A 15,983-nucleotide genomic window follows, 5' to 3' on the forward strand; every position below is an offset into this window, starting at 1 on the left:
ACTAAATATGCTTGTGAAATGACTTCTATGCTTGCAAGGCTTGAAATGATCTAAATCTGAGAAGCAAGTTTGAATTGAACTCAACTCTAATAAGTGAAAACCCTGAACTTGACTTGAAATTATCATTTGGTGCATTGTTTGAATAAGCTTGTGGATACCAATATACATATTTGAGCTATAATCCTGTTTTTACCATCCTCTTCTTTAGCTCAAATAGCTGAATCTGCATAATAGATCAGTTTTCCTCACCCTGAACCCATCCTTCTTTCAAGCCAATTGTTTGTGTGTGATTGAAAGGCCACCTTGGACCAAACTTAGCAGAAAGTGTTAGGTTTAGGGTGACAAGGGCAAGTCTCATTGTGAGTTAAGTTCCATCATCAAGGAGCTGAGAGATTTGGCAAGAATAAAGTGCGGGGGAATACTTGTTGGTGAGTGGAAAAAGGAGAGATGAGTGGAAAAAAAAAGGATAATGGTGAGAACTAGGGGATAGAAAAAGAAAAGAAATCAGTCTTGGAGTTTTGAGTCAAAGAAAGTGAGCTCTAGTGTTTTGAAAAGAAAGAGTCTAGCCTCTAAGTGAAAGGAAAAGAAAAGAAGCCAAAGAGCTCAAATGTTTTAAAAAGAAAGAAAAAGAGGCTAGAGGTTACAAAAAAAAGAGTGAAAAGAGCTATGAAAGTTTGAACTCCAAGACTTGTGCATGAAAAGGAAAAGTGAATCCCCTAGTGAGAGAGGAAGGAGTGTTAAAAGTAAGCAAGTGAGGAAACTTTGAGTAGAGTGTGGGGTGGGATGAGTTCTTGCCCTTGTATGCATAGGTTGCCTTTTACCTTTAGCATTCTTCCAAAGTTTGGTCATTCATAGAGAGATCCCTTGCTGCATTGAACCCACTCAGGCGCTGATGAGATCATTTTAGTCTCATAACCTCACCCTAGCCAAACCAGCTTGTTTAGACATTGCATCGTTTGATCCACTTGGTTAAAAGCTTAATGAATGTCAAAGAGTTGAGGAATAAGAGAAATTGTGGAGATTTCTTGTTGTGTTGTTATATCTGAGTATGGTCTTGCATTGCATATTGAGCATGAACTTGAATTCTCTTAGTGGTCACTTTTCTCAAAGGAAATATGAACTCCCAATGCACTCAACCTCTCTCTTTAATTTGATCCTTTTTGCTTGAGGAAAAGCAAAGGACAAGTGTGGGGGAGTTGATATATTCATAATTTGCGTACTTAGGATTGCATTTTTGGTCCAAATATTGAGTCTCATGCATACATTTAGGTAGTTTTCAATGCTTTTGTCCTTATAGTTGGTTTAGGATAGGAAATGCATTAGATCCTATAGAGTCTTGCATTTTGGAGGGCTTACAGGTCATTTGGAGAAAAAAAGGGAGCATTTGGCATAGAAGCCGTGGAGAGACCCTCGTGTGAATGCATCAGAACCGGACAAGTGGATAGAAGCCGACAATCCCTCTACTTCATCACCTTATAAGGAGGACGTTTATTGCGATTCAGCCTCCGGTGTCTTCTTAAAGATTCAGGAGGGTTGAGTCTAGTTTCTAAAACGTTTGCGATCACTCAATTTGGAGGTCGGAGCTGAAAGTTACGCCAATCAGAAGGAACACATCTCTCGCAGCCGCTAAAGGACAAATACGACGCGCCTCAAAGAACCAGTGAAACGGAGTCCTTGCCGACGTCTGCTGGACTCGGACCCTTCATCAAAGTTGTAGCTGACACAGCTATCTGGCTCACAGAGTTTACCGAACGAGGTTCGGACCACTGAGCTGGGATAAATGAAGGTTTTCGTTCAGACGGTTTGCATTCATATCGACGAGAAGCATCCAGATGAGAGGTGGTCGATATTATCTACCTGGGACGCCGAAATAATATCGACCAGAATATCTAGGTGGAGCATGTCGATATATTCTCAGCCAATCTCACCAAAACAATATCGACCAAACCATCGACCAGGTGTTTGGTCGATATTTTTGTTAAGAGAAGCTTTGCAAACTATCGACCAAACTATCGACCAGCAGTACGTCGATATTTCCTTCGATCCAGTCCGAATTTTAAGACTTTAATGGGCCAATATCCTGTTTGTTAAGGGTTGGCCCATTAAGAAAACCCTTAGTATAAATAGTTTTGAGACTTTAGTGATTAGAAAAACCTTTATTCCCTTTGTTTCTTTGCCTCTTTTGTGAAAGACTCTAATTTGTAAGAGAGATCTTCATTTTCTGGGTTTGAATCAAGAGAGTACTTTGTGTTTAAAGCTGAAATCAATCATCCTATATCATCTCCATCTTCATTTCTAATCTCTAATCATGCTTAGCTACTCTACTTGTAAAGGTTTAGAAGAGTTAAGTATGATTAGAGAGTAGTCCCTCTTTAAGCATATAGGTGTGTAGATTAAGGGTGCTTAGATGTAGATTAATGATTGTTTAGGCTTAGATTCTCTTCTCCTTTCCTTAGATAGCTGATCCTAATGCTAGATCCTTGCACATCACTTGGGTCTAGAATCTGGGTTTTTCATGCACCAAAAGTGTTTGATGAAATGCCTGAATGAAAACTAACTAAGGGTTTATGCATTAATGCCATGATGATGTTTGTTAATTGCATAAATGACATATTAGATTTGATTCTTAATTCTTACTAGTTCATATTTCACAAATGAGAATTTGGTTTGAAAATGGATTAGTATAGAGATTAATACCTTCATGAGAGGATTAATCTAGCTTTAAACTCTAAGTTGATTGGATTAGAGATCATGTGATTGCTTGCTATGTCTTTCTGTTAAAGATTCAGTCTTTCTTTGTTAGAGATTGTTTGGTCACTTATTAGGCTTGGAACATTATGCTTGTTGATTGCTTGGTTATCTCTAATGGTTGTTAGACTTGATTAACTGATTTGCAAAGGGATTTCTGTCATGAGAGTGGATTAATCTGATTAAGAAGCCTAGACTAAAGAGTAGCAAGTGTTGCATTGTTGTTTAGCATCATTAGTTTGCATTGAAAGCACCCTAATGAATGATCACACCTAGAGGCTTATCTTCCATCATTTGCTTAAGCACCATCATCTTGTTTTGTTGCTTTGTTTAGTTCATTAATCATTGCTTTTCTTGTTTCTAGTATGGCTCTGTATGGTTTGACTTCCTTTATCGTGAAGGGTCCTGACCATCTTGATCGTAATTTTCCTAGAAAAAGCTTAAGACGAGAATTGAAAAGAAGAACTTTATCGTTAGGAGCAAAAGTTCTATGAATAATCTTCTTATCATGATATACCTTAGTCTTCTCCTTGTAGATCTTCGAGTTTTCGTAAGCATTGTGTCGGATTTCTTCTAACTCGTGAAGTTGAAGTAGTCTTCTTTCTCCAGCTGTTTTCAAGTTCATATTCATCTCCTTGATAGCCCATTGCGCTTTATACTCAAGTTCTACTGGAAGGTGACATGCTTTTCCATAAACTAGGTTGAATGGTGTTGTGCCTAATGGTGTCTTGAATGCTGTTCGATATGCCCATAATGCATCGTCAAGCTTGGTAGACCAATCCTTGCGATGAACTGCAGTTGTTTTCTGCAAAATCGACTTGATTTCTCTATTAGAGATCTCTACTTGACCGCTGGTTTGGGGTGGTATGGAGAAGCAACTTTATGCGTAACTCCATTCTTTCTAAGAAGATTCTCGAAAACTCTGTTGATGAAATGTGATCCTCCGTCGCTTATCACAATTCTAGGAACTCCAAAACGCGGGAATATTACCGATTTAAACAGCTTCATAACGACTTTCGCATCATTGGTGGGACTAGCGACTGCTTCTACCCACTTAGAGACGTAGTCTACTGCTACTAAGATGTATTGGTTTCCAAAAGAAGTAGGAAATGATCCCATAAAATCTATTCCACAGACATTGAAAATTTCGACTTCGAGAATAAAATTTTGAGGCATCTCATTCCTTTTGCTTATGTTGCCCATCCTTTAGCATTTATCGCATCGCGACATATAAGCTTGAGTATCTTTGAACAAAGTAGGCCACCAAAAACCTGCTTGTAAGATCTTTGAAGCAGTTTTGAAAGTTACGAAATGTCCTGCGTAAGATGAGATATGGCATTCGAATAAAATTCCTTCCATCTCTTCTTCAGCCACGCATCCTTGGAATAAACCATCAGCACATCTCTTGTAGAGATAGGATTCATCCCAAAAATAATGTCTTACGTCTTTCAGAAACTTTTTCTTCCTATAACCAAAGAATTGTGGTGGTTCTACATCAGCTGCTAGGTAATTTGCTATGTGCCTAAACCATGGTGTGTTGAAAGCATCTGATCTTCGCATGAGTTTCCTTGGTGGTGCGACACTGGCATTGGTGGGGGTAGTATCTATTGTATAGATATTTTCTTCTGGCAAACTTTCATTTAAAGGCAATCTTTCTTCAACTCGAATTCGTGAAAGATGGTCTGCAACTCCATTATCTGCTCCTTTCCGATCTCGAATTTCGATATTGAATTCTTGCAGTAAGAGGATCCATCTTATCAACCTCGGTTTAGCGTCTTTCTTAGACATTAAATACTTGATTGCAGCATGATCAGTATGAACTATGACCTTAGATCCTACGAGATAAGAACAAAATTTCTCAAATGCAAATACGACAGCTAGAAGTTCTTTCTTTGTTGTAGCATAATTGCATTGAGCTTCGTCTAAAGTTCTGCTTGCATAGTAGATTACGTGCAGTTTCTTATCTTTTCGTTGGCCAAGCACTGCTCTGACTGCGTAGTCACTTGCATCGCACATGATTTCGAATGGGAGTTCCCAATCAGGTGCTTGCACGAAAGTAGGGAAACAAGGGCTTCTTTGATCTTATGAAACGCGGCGAAGCACTCATCATCGAACTCGAAGTTCGTTTCCTTGCAAAGCAAACGTGTAAGTGGTCTAGCTATTTGAGAAAAAACTTTAATGAAGCGCCTATAGAATCCTGCATGTCCTAAGAAACTACGGATGCCTTTTACGTTTGTAGGGGGTTGTAGGCCGGTCATGACTTTGATTTTAGCTTTGTCAACTTCAATTCCTTTTCCCAAAATTCTGTGCCCAAGCATGATTTCGTCTCGTACCATGAAGTGACATTTTTCTCAATTTAATACTAAGTGCTTATCTTCACATCTTTGTAGAACTTTACCAAGGTTGCCTAGGCATTTTTCAAAAGAAGATCCATATACGGAGAAATCGTCCATGAATACTTCCATGAAATCATCAATAAAATCTATGAAGATCGACTCATGCACCGCTGGAAGGTAGCAGGTGCATTACACAATCCGAAAGGCATACATCTGTAAGCAAACGTGCCATATAGACAAGTGAATGTCGTTTTTTCTTGATCCTCCGGGCGAATAGGAATTTGAAAAATCCGGAGTATCCATCAAGAAAGCAATAGTAGGGGTGATTAGCTAACCTTTCTAGCATTTGATCTATGAATGGAAGTGGAAAATGATCGTTCCTAGTTGCTGCATTCAGTTTCCGGTAATCGATGCACATACGGTGTCCAGTTACTGTTCTTGTAGCGATCATTTTATCTTTATCGTTTTTAATGACAATGACTCCTCCTTTCTTCGGGACAACATGAACTGGGCTAACCCAAGTGCTATCTGAGATAGGAAAGATTATTCCAACTTCTAAAAGCTTCATAATCTCTTTCTTGACAACATCCATGAGGTTAGGGTTCAGTCTCCTTTGACTTTCGATTGAGTTTTTAGCATTATCCTCTAGATTAATCTTGTGCATACAAAGATCTGGAGAAATTCCTGGTATGTCATCAAGTGAATATCCTAAGAATTTTCTATGCTTTCTCGGCTCAGACAACAGCATTGTAGTTTCCTCTTCTGTCAAACCAGAGTTTATAATGACAGGATAAGTAGAATTTGGTCCAAGGAAAGCGTACTTAAGTCTGACGAGAAGAGGTTTAAGCTCGACTTTAGGGGCTTTAAGCTCGCTCCAAGGATCATTAAATGCTGCAGCAGTATCTTTAGGAGGTGTAGGAATGTTTGTTTGGTCCTAGTTTAGAGGTTTCCTATAAGTTTCAGACTTATCAAGCATACGCGCGCATTCACTCAAAATTTCTTCAAGGAAATTGCATTCGTCTTTTGCAAGTGAAAGCGTGACACTTAAAGGGTCGTCTAGAAGCAGATCTTCATAGACTTTCTCGATAATTCCGTCTAACTCATTAATCCAACAAAATTTGCCATCCAAAGTTGGTTTATCGAAATTTTTGTTCATGTCAAATTGCATAACTAGACCAGCTAGATGAAGGTCAAATTTTCCTTCAGGAACATTGATTATGGCTCCGGCTGTAGATAGGAATGGTCGTCCAAAAATAAGTGGATCCTTAGGTTCTCTTTCTAGTTCTAGAACTACAAAATCGGTGGGGATTGAACATTTTTTTATTTCGACGGGAACATCTACTAGGATACCTACAGGTTGTCTAATAGATCAGCTAATACTAAGGAAATTTTAGTGGGCTGGAAAGTGTGATGTCCTAAACGTTTTGCTACTGAAAGAGGCATCATGTTTATGCTCTATCCTAAATCACAGAGAGCACGCTCAAAAGCTACATCATTGATGGTGCATGATAGTACGAAGCTTCCAGGATCGTTTTTCTTTTCAGGGATTCGCCTTTGCCGGATAGAACTACATTCATGGTTTATCATCATAACGCCTTCTTCAAGAGTTAAAGAATTTGTTAAAATACCCTTCATGTATTTTCTTAAGAATCATAGCACAAGCTTCTACGAAAGGTAATCTCACATTTAGTTGATCGATTAACTCTTTCAGCTTAGCTTTTTCTTTCTCTTTCTTAGGGGCTCTTAAGGCTCTAGGATATAGAGGTTTAGGTTTATAGACACGAGTTAGTGGAGGTGGAATCGGATCTTCTCCGAGAATTCCCCGGGATGTATCTTCTCTTACTTCTTCTCCATCCTTTTCTCCTACCACTTCTTTTTCAATGTCTTCTACCGTGATACTTTCTCTTTCTTTCTCCTTTTCCTTACCCTTTTCCTCATCTTCAGGATCTTTGTAAGCTAATCCACTCCTAAGTGTGATAGCTTTCACATGGTCGGAGGGATCGGTTTCGCTTGAGCTTTCGAAAGATTTGTCAGTTGGCTCCTCCTCAGAATTATCTATGTTTTGGGAATTAGTTTTGATCATTAGGCTAATGAGGGTGGAAAATTTTTCATTGAAATCTTCTTGCATTGTTTTTAGTTCAGATCTAAGATCATTAATTTCTTGAGACCTGTATTTTTCAAGCTCTAGAATTCTTTTGTTTAGATTTTCAGCTTCAGAAGAGGGAAAACTAGAATATGGAATGGGATTAGATTGAATAGCCAAGATAGGTTCGGAAGATGGTTTCCAGTCAAGCTCGGAAGACGGTTTCCCGCGGTCAGAAGGCTCGCGACCGCGGTGAAACAGGTCTTGGCCGCGGTCAGCATCATCACGACCGCGGTGAAAGCTTGGTTTGTCGCGGTCCGAATGAATGGACCTGCGGTGATCAGAAACGAATGGAAAATCTTGAATTTGATAGAATTCTGCAGTGTTCATCATATCTTGATCATAAGAATCCATTGGGTTGTCCCAACCATCAAAGTTACACGTATTGTGTGCCTTGTTTGGTTGTTGCAATCCAAGGTGACTCATTATGTGATGGAGACACTTCATAACTTCCGAGATCTCTTCTTTCTTCTCAGGAAGTGTAGAATTACCAAAGGTTGCTTGATTTAGGATGATGTTTGCGAAATTTTTGATGAAAACACAAGCATCCACTACAGATCGAGTTGAGAAGTCTCCATTACTTGCTGTGTCGAAAGAGTGTCGTAACTCTGGAGTAATACCTCGATAGAAGATACCCAGCAGGTATTGGTCGGTATATCCATGGTGTGGACAATCTCTTTGGTATTCCCTAAATCTTTCCCAAGTATCTAAAAGATCTTCATCTTCTTTTTGTTTAAAAGTTCTTCTCTTGTTCCTTAAGAGATTGGAACGATTTCTAGTCTAAAAATGATTTAGGAAAGCTGTCCTACACACTGCCCACGTTTTTAGTGAAGCAGGTTCTAAAGATTTTAGCCATCTGCTGGCATTGTCTCTCAAAGAGATTGGGAAAAGACTACACTTATGGTAATCCCCATTTGCTGTAATGGTTGCACATAATTCTTCAAACATCTCGATATGGTCTATCGGGTTTTCGAATGAATAACCATAGAATTGATTTTGTTGAACTAAATGGATATAAGGTACCTTAATTTCGGTTCTGCCATCCTTTGGTAAGGTTGGTTGAATAGCTCTTCGATCTCCCAAGAATTTCTCGAGTGAATCGAAACTTCCAATCAGTTCTTCATCATCTTCATGTTTTACCGATCCGACTAGCTCATCGTCATCATAGATCGGTTCTTCAAACTCATCATCAGTCAGGTCATCATCGCTTGGATCACCATCCACACGATATAGTGGATCACCAAGAGTCCCGAGAACATGTTCCCGGTCTCTCATCGCAGAGAAACCTGAAAAATTCAAAAGAAAAGTAAAAGTAAACAAGTGTTCTAATGAATTTAAGCTGGGATTCGCAACGAAAAAAATCAAAGTCCCCGGCAATGGCGCCAAAAACTTGATGCGATTGTAAACGGGGTATTGGTTCATTCTACTAAGCTTCAGGTTTTAAATTTATAACCCCTAAATGTCTGCAAGTGCACAGATGTGCATTGTAGTACTTAGGGTATCGATCCATAGAGACTTAGCTGTTTCAGTACGAATTCACGGCAATGCTTAAATCAGATTAGAACTAAACAATTTGGGTTTTGGTTTTGGGTTTTGGTTGTCACTAAATCTAAAGTAGAAAGCTAAACAAGTAAAAGCAATTAAAATTGAAAGCAAGTAAAGCAAGTAAAAAGCGATTAAACAAGGGCGAATGGAAGCAGGTAATAAGCAAATAAAAAGCAAATAGAATCGAAGGTTGTAAGCAATGAAAAACAAATGTTGGGCATTAAGGGAAATTCACAGGGGTTTATGGACTAAGCTATGTCGATTTTAAACAAGTGATGCAGGTAATCAACTATGTATGTTCTAGAACTCGAGGCACGGAAGTATGAATAGTCTACTTTCGCAGCACTAAACAACTATCTCTCGCAACCCTGATCAGTAGGTTTCCACTCTGATCCTGGAAGGGAGAAGATGCAATAGCAGAACAAGACTCATCAATATTCACTACTCAACTACAGGTAGGTTTCCACTCCTATAGAATTATTGCTCGTTTCACCCTAGTTCAGACAATCAATGAAAGTTTTCCCAACATATCATATCAGATCGGCTTCTAAGTGGCCAGCAGAGAATCACGGAGTAAGATTAAAGGCAAACGAAGAACATCTAGAAGATTATAAATCCTAAATCTTTCGATTCATAAGCAAATACACACGAAATTCCTTTTGAACAATCCCTTTAAACTCAACTGGGTAACTACTCAAACATATTGTAAACAATCATCACAGAGTATTGAAAGTTGCAGGAAATTAAAGAAAAGAGGGAAGAAGAATGAAGAACGGAGAAGCAGAAGGAGACGCGATTGTCACTCCTGCGGCGGCTCCTCTTCGAAGATGGTGGCTCCTTCTCTCTAAGGTTACACGAAATCTCTCTCTCTCTTTCTATCTTATGTCGTCTCCACACTTTTAGGAATGACCTAAAGGGTTATAGCTTCTGTGGTGGTTCTGGACACTTAGGACTTCAAAAATAACGAAAGGAATTGATTTGGGCTTTAATTAAGTCGTCAGGGAAGTGAACGACCAATGTCCGCGGTCGTGGTGGCTCTACCCGCGGGAAAACAGGCATTGGCCGCGGTCCCGGCACATGGCTCTCTTCTGGAACTGCATTTTTTTGTCAATCTTGCATCGGGAGTATCTGAAGATCTAACCGTTGGATTCTCTCCAAACCAAGTGCATTAGAAAGCTGGTTAGATCCTTTATGTTGTCTCAAATTTTGGGGGGGTGATCAGACGGTGAGAAGGTCTTCATCGCTTGCCATACTTCTGACAGTCTGCATTTATCCAAAATTGCTCATTTGTTCCAAATTGCATATCTTTTGCCCAAGTTTCCTGTAAAGTCTTTTGAAACTCTAAAACATTGAAAACAGAGTTAAAACACCTGCATAAGACATAATTATGATCCATAAAATGGGTCAAAATACGGTGTTATCACTAACCCATGAACCAAGCACGTACTAAACCGCTGCCGTGTGGTGGTATAGCCTTTGACCTCATTAAAACCCAACCCGGTAAACCCATTGGGACAAACCCGGATGTAAGGAAAAAGAGTACCAAAAACTATACCAGGCCGAAGTCAATAAGTACCCTGGTATGTGAGAAGGGTCACGGCTTCGGTTGTTGCTGGTTCCATGTTCTGGGTCCTGAGCTCGGTAAGTATCTTCTGAACGGCTTCTGCCAACCTCCTGGTGCATGATCTTGTCATTGGCCCGTCCGGAATGACCAACGCCGCGTCCGGTTCCTGCTCCACGACCTGATCTTCAACCCGCGGTTAAGCCTCTGGTTCCATGATCGCATCATCCCCCCCCTCCTCTTAAAAAGGACTTGTCCTCAAGTCGGCTCCATCTGGCACGAAAGGGATAAGGTCAGCAACATTAAAACTGGAACTAACAGAATACTTACCTTGGAGATCAATTTTGTAAGAGTTGTTATTGATCTTCTCCAAAATGGTGAAGGGACCGTCCACTTTTGGTAACAACTTGGACTTCCTCTCTTCCAGAAATCATTCCTTCGTCAGGTAAATCCACACCAAGTCGCCTGGCTCGAATATTTTCTCGGTCCGACTTTTGTTGGCATACTTCCGGTACAAGCTCTGTCTTATGCTCGATGTTCTTCTTGGCTTTCTCATGCATCTGCTTAACCAACTCAGCTTTCTTTTTTTCCATCCATGCTTACACGTTCACTCAGAGGTAAATGAGTTAGATCCAAAGGAGTAAGCGGATTAAAACCATAAACAAGCTGAAATGGTGAATACAAAGTACTAGAATGCACAGCATGATTGTAAGCAAACTCGACATGGGGTAAACAATCTTCCCAAGTCCTAATGTTCTTCTTAATCACAGACCTCAAAAGACTAGACAAAGTCCTATTGACCACCTCGGTTTGACCGTCGGACTGTGGGTGACAAGTCGTAGAGAAAAAAAGCTTAGTTCCTAATTTAGACCAAAGGGTCATCCAGAAATAGCTAAGGAACTTTGTATCTCTATCTGAGGTCAGCAACGTTCGATGCATCGTCGGTCTTATCACATGGTATGAAATGTCCCATTTTTGAAAACCTATCTACCACAACAAATACCGAATCCCTACCACGCCTAGTCATAGGCAGACCTAACGCAAAGTTCATCGATATGTCGGTCCAAGGTGCACTAGGAATGGGTAAAGGAGAGTACAGACCTTGGTTTTGGCTTTTGGATTTAGCATACTTACAGGTCATGCACCGGCTGCAGATCCGTTACACATCTCGTTTCATGTATGGCCAGAAAAAGTGTTCCTGGACCACGGCAAGAGTCTTAGTTACTCCAAAATGTCCCATAAGACCGCCTCCATGAGCCTCCCTAACAAGTAAATCACGAAGAGAAACGTTAGGTATGCAAAGACAATTCTCATAAAACAGATAGTCATCATTCCGAAAGTATTTTCCCGAAGCAAACTTAAGACAGGATTCGTAAACTTCCTGGAAATCTGGATCAGAAGCATAAGCTTCCTTGATCAGTTCAAACCCAAGGACCTTGGGGTCCAGGCTAGAGATCAGTGTATATCTCCGGGACAAAATATCGGCCTCGGCGTTTTCCTTGCCTTGCTTGTATTGGATCACATACGGAAACGTCTCTACGAACTCCACCCAACGGGCATGCCTCTTGTTCAGCTTCTGCTGGCCCTTAAGATGCTTGAGAGACTGGTGATCAGTGTGAATTACGAACTCCTTCGGCCAGAGGTAATGGTGCCATGTTTGGAGTGCACGGACCAAGGCGTAGAGCTCCTTGTCATAGGTTAGGTAGTTAAGAGTGGCTCCACCCAGCTTCTCACTAAAGAACGCGACCGGCTTCTTTTCCTGCATCAGCACAGCCCCGATACCTACACCAGATGCATCACATTCAATTTCAAAGGTTTTAAGGAAATCTGGTAAGACAAGTAAGGGTGCATGAGTAAGCTTGTGTTTTAGAAGCTGAAAGGCGTCCTCTTGAGCCTGTTCCCACTTGAAGCTCACGTCCTTTTTGATGACCTCGGACAATGGTGCGGCTATGGTACTGAAATCTCGGATAAACCGGCGATAGAACCCAGCCAGTCCATGAAAGCTCCTAACTTCTCCAACCGTCTTTAGACTCGGCCAATCCCGAATGGCCTTGATCTTTTCTTCATCGACCTGAATGCCCTGCGAGCTCACAACAAAGCCTAAAAAGACAACGTTATCCGTACAAAAAGAGCATTTCTTGAAATTTCCAAATAGTCGTTCTTGCCTAAGCACATCTAACACCTTTCTTAAATGCAAAATGTGTTCCTCTAAGGTCTTGCTATAAATCAAAATGTCATCGAAGTAAACTACAATGAAAACGCCTATAAACGACCTAAGGACATGGTTCATTAAGCGCATGAAAGTACTAGGTGCATTGGTAAGACCAAAGGGCATGACTAGCCACTCATAAAGACCGTGCTTAGTTTTGAAAGCCGTTTTCCCCTCATTACCTTCCTTCATTCGGATCTGGTGATATCCACTTTTCAAATCAATCATAGAAAATATGCAAGACCCATGCAATTCGTCTAACATATCATCTAACCTCGGAATGGGATGGCGATACTTAACTGTTATATTGTTGATGGCTCTGGAATCCACGCACATCCTCCAGGTTCTATCTTTCTTTGGCACCAGCAACACAGGTACAGCACATGGGCTCATACTCTCCTTGGCCATACGCTCGTCGACTTGCCGTTGCAACTCCTTAGTCTCGACCGGATTGGTTCGGTAAGCAGGACGGTTTGGCAGTAAGGCACCAGGCACGAAATCGATCTGTTGTTCGATCCCTCGGATCGGTGGTAAGCCGCCTGGGTCGTCCTCCGGAAATACATCGGCAAAGTCCTGCAAAACGGAAGAAATGCTGCTCGGGAGTGCCGGCTTAGGGTCAGTAGTGCTAGCCAAAGCTTCTTTAAAAACAAGTAAGACAAAAGGCTGTCTCACAAGCATAGCATGCTTGATCTCACTCGGCCTCACAAATAAAGAAGTATTTGACCTCTCGGTTCACTCTCAAAGGTCATTTTCTGGGTTTTTCTCATTCCCTCACTCTCATTTTTAGTGGAAGTAGAGTTTGAGGGGTCACTCAGAACGTTTTTACCTTTGCTGTTTTGCTCAAGTTTGAGCTGATCAATGTAGACTTTCCGTGGTGACAAAGGAGCAACTGTGATCTTCCGGCCTTTATGCTCAAAGGTGTGCTTGTTAGTGTAGCCGTCATGTACCGTCTTCTGATCAAACTGCCACGGCCTACCAAGCAAAATATGGCCGGCTTCCATAGGCAACACGTCGCATAGTACATCGTCTTCATAGCGGCTAATAGAAAAAGGAACTGATACCTGCTTAGTCACCTTGAGTTGTCTTTGATTGTTCAACCACCGCAAGTTGTAAGGCTGTGGGTGCTTCACGGTCTCTAGGCCCAGCTTCTCAACCATGGTTTGGCTCGCCACATTGGTACAACTCCCACCATCGATCACCAAACTACAAACCTTACCCATGACCATGCATCGGGTATGGAACAGGTTCTCCCGCTGCTCCTCGTCTCTAACTGGTTCCTGAGAAATAAGAACACGCCTGGACACAAGCAACTCACCCTCAGCTGCGTGTTCCTCCTTGTCGTCATAGACCGGTCCGGTGTCCTCTTCATCGTCGGTGATGATCTCTCCGGAATCAAGAAGTAGCATGGCCCGCTGGTTCGGACACTTATTAGCATAGTGCCCTTTGCCTCTGCACTTGAAACACTCAATGTCTCTGTTCCTGACCGGTGTAGCCTCGGTCTTGCCTTTGTAATCGGCTGTGGATGAAGTCAGCTTAGATTCGGTCTTAGTCTTGGCATCGGATCAGGAAGGATAGCTCGTTTTGTCGTTGGGCCGTGAGCTGGATCCATACCGGGCAGTGCTCTTCCTCCTTAACTGCTGTTCCACAAGTATGGCCTTATGGTACATATCGGAAAAGCTCCGGTAGGCCTCCATCTCCATACGATCCTGCACATCTCGGTTCATACCGCTGAGGAACCGCACCATAGTAGCATCTTCTGGTTCTTCCATGTCAGCCTTGAGCATCAGCCGCTCCTTCTATTGGTAGTAATCCTCAATGTTTTTAGTGCCTTAGGTCAATCGCCGAAGTTTGTTGTGTAATTTCCGGCTGTAGTAGCTCAGAACAAACCGTCGTTGCATTAGACACACCATTTCATCCCATGTCTCAATGGGTCGCTCTTGGTCCACTGGTTCACGTTCTCAGGCCACGTTGTATCGCCCATATGGTACTGTTCCTCTCGACTGCGGTCTGACCCGTGATTCGGCCCGCGTCGGTCAGTCCGATCCCGACGAACGCCTCGGTGGTATCGCGGTCTGGTACGGCTTCCTCCATATGTATGACCATCTGCGTAGAACGGGTTGTCTAAGACTTCTTCCTGGTTGCGATCTCTCCTCAGATGGTCTGGTTCGTCACGGTTTTGGCCATTACTTCGTTCTCTGTCGGATTACCGTGGATGCATATCCAGCTGATCCATTCGCTGGTTTATACGTTCCATCAGCTCGGTGATTTGGTTAAGTTTAGCATCCATTTCTTCTGGATTGATCCAACGAATGTGGTTCCCGTCACGAAAGGTGTAGTAGTTCCACTCTCCACCTGAGTCTGAATAAGGACCCGATGACATAAAAGTTGGTACCTCGAAAAAAAAGAATAAACACGTTAGTATTAAAATTTCTCACTTGAAGTTTCACTCAGTGTTTCTCTCAGCACTCTTAATATTCTCACACACACAAGAGACTCTCCTCGATTCTAAAAGAACTAAATCGAGACCGATGTAGACCCAAAACCAAATTGGAAGATCAAGCGAGTATGAAGAAGAAAAAGAAAAGATAGAAAGAAAATAATTTTGAGTTCACAGATCTTTCTTCTTCTTTTTTTTTTGACTGATTTTCGTTTTTTTTTTTATAGATTTTCTTTCTTCTTTTTTAAAAAAAAAAAAATAGATCTGGAAAATTACAAAAGAAAAGATGAGATATGGCGGAAGTTAAAAAGACAAAGGAAAGATAATACCGAATTCTTCAAGTGTGTGGCTCTGATACCACTTGATACGATCTCCCTAAGGACTTCACACACACTTGGATCCGAACGACTCTTGGAGGAGATGCTAAGGCGTGAGAGAAGACTCCCGAAAATGCTTAGGCCCAAACTCACGAAGAATAGTGATAAACAAGGGGGTGGAACAAAGATAAAAAGAACTCGTCGGTAAAAGAAAATCCGTAAGCCCCGATTACGACAAACGAAAACTTTAAACTTTGCAGACAAAGGCTGCGTCAAGTTCTATGGATTGAACTTGATAAACCGAAAATAATTCTAGGCTAACCACCTGAGAATCAACAAAGTTCTCAAAAGAACAAAGGTGAAAAGTCTCAAAATTTTATTAAGAAAAGTGAAGGGTTCAGCCCTTTATATAGGGGCGGATCAGACCAAGGGTTATGCATAGGAAATTACAAAGAAAATAAATGAGTTTGACTAAAAACTTGGACTGACTCTTCGCCTAGCTTTGACTGACCCTTGAGCTGCTCCAGCGAAAATGACTCTTGAACTCCTCACCCGTAAACCAAGCACGTACTGAACCGCGGCCGTGTGGTGGTATAGCCTTTGACCTCATTAAAACCCCACCCGGTAAACCCATTGAGACAAACCCGGATGTAAAGAAAAAGAGTACCAAAAAGTAAACCAGGCCGA

The 15,983-nt window shown here is 41.5% G+C and overlaps 1 non-coding gene across 1 annotated transcript; it reads left to right on the forward strand.

Annotated features, from left to right (window-relative positions):
* Positions 1 to 7,882: 7,882 nt before the first annotated feature.
* Positions 7,883 to 7,990, forward strand: LOC112082416. The gene has a single exon (XR_002897086.1). It is a non-coding gene; the product is annotated as a small nucleolar RNA R71 (small nucleolar RNA).
* The last annotated feature ends 7,993 nt before the right edge of the window (positions 7,991 to 15,983 follow it).

The sequence above is a fragment of the Eutrema salsugineum genome, unplaced genomic scaffold (assembly GCF_000478725.1).
Source record: "Eutrema salsugineum unplaced genomic scaffold, Eutsalg1_0 scaffold_8, whole genome shotgun sequence".
Taxonomy (NCBI): Eukaryota; Viridiplantae; Streptophyta; class Magnoliopsida; order Brassicales; family Brassicaceae; genus Eutrema; species Eutrema salsugineum.